The sequence below is a fragment of the Mus caroli genome, chromosome 12 (assembly GCF_900094665.2).
Source record: "Mus caroli chromosome 12, CAROLI_EIJ_v1.1, whole genome shotgun sequence".
NCBI lineage: Eukaryota > Metazoa > Chordata > Mammalia > Rodentia > Muridae > Mus > Mus caroli.
The window spans coordinates 37191225-37192633 of NC_034581.1; the positions used below are offsets into that span (position 1 = coordinate 37191225).

At 41.0% G+C, this 1409-nt stretch overlaps 1 pseudogene; it reads left to right on the plus strand.

The window, feature by feature from the left end:
- The first annotated feature begins 372 nt into the window (after nucleotides 1–372).
- Nucleotides 373–1409, plus strand: part of LOC110307342 — a 6896-nt pseudogene continuing 5859 nt past the window's right edge.

The following is a 1409-nucleotide window of genomic DNA, read 5'->3' on the forward strand; positions in this document are numbered from 1 at the left end:
TTTGGCAGTGTCTTGTCTCCTCTAACTAGAACTCCAGCTCGGTAGCATATGGTTCCTCCCATGACTGCAGGTCCCTCCCTGATCTATTGAGTGTCCTTTCATTTGTCCCTAAGGTCTCTGGGGGATATGGCTCCACTGTTCCTAGCCCTGTGTGCTTCCCTGCCCCTTGCTGCTATTACTTACTCTTGCCCACATCNTAACAAAGAAACACCTCCTTCAGGAAGCTCTCACAGCTGCTGTGTTTTAATGTGCCAAANAGTCCTGGCCAGGGTCCTATCTGACAAACTTGAGTGTGCCAACAGCCTTTGATCATGGGTGAGTGAATCAACTTCTTTAAGCCTCGGTAGTCTCATAGGTGAAATAAAGATAAGGATGGCTACCTCAGAGAGTGGTAAGGAAGACTCATGATTTGAATCAATGCACACTTTAACAGTGGTGCAATAAACTCTTAAAGGTAGTGTCTCCCTGCTTAAAATAAAGGAAACTAAATGTCTGAAAACCANTTGCTCCATCTGGGTAAAATGCTCCACCAAGTCCTTTCCTAAAATGTACTTTTTGTTCCAAAGAAAAAGAGTTATTTTGAGATACTTATTAAACTACGGTTTTGGGATGTACTCACTAATTGTTAGTGGTTGCAGATGAGGATATCCCAATGGTCCTCACCTACTGAGAGATGTTCCCATTCAAGCATCTTTCATCTATACTTTAATGTCTCTGCAATTTTCTAATGTGACATAGACTCTGCTTTCTAGTTTCCTAGATATAGAATATTTTACATAACACAAACAGAGAACTTTTCACCACAGAACCAGTAATATTTTTGGAAATAAAAGTCTATCTATAAATCTACATAGACATTTTCATTGTTTCTTATTATACAACGTTTACACAGTGATCTCCTTGATGGGATAAGAATTTCAAGGCAAGATATTAAAGAAGACATGTACTCTTTAGAAGAGAATGCTTGCAGAGTCCAGAAAAGGATGAAATTACAAAGCACTGTGGGAAATCCTTCCATAGTTTGGTCCATGGAGATCTGCTTTAAGAAGAGAGAAACAGAAGCACAGAGCAAGTAGGAAACAGAACTTCCAATGTCACCTTTTCAGATACCAGATGAAGAATCTATTTTAACAGCTGGCAGTATTGCCACTGACTTAGACAAGCTGTGAAGGATCCCTTTCAGAGTGAAGATGAGGCCCTGAGGGTGTTATCTGCAATAAGACTGAACTGCTCCCAAAGAGAAATAACAGAAATGTAGCAATGAGGTGGAGATGGTTGGGGGAGGAAAGGTACAGATGGAGTATACAAAAAGAAAGGAAGCCATGACAAGTTACGAGAGCGAGATACAGACACACAAACACACAGAGACACACAGGGATGGACAGAGAGAGAGAGAGAGAGAGAGAGAG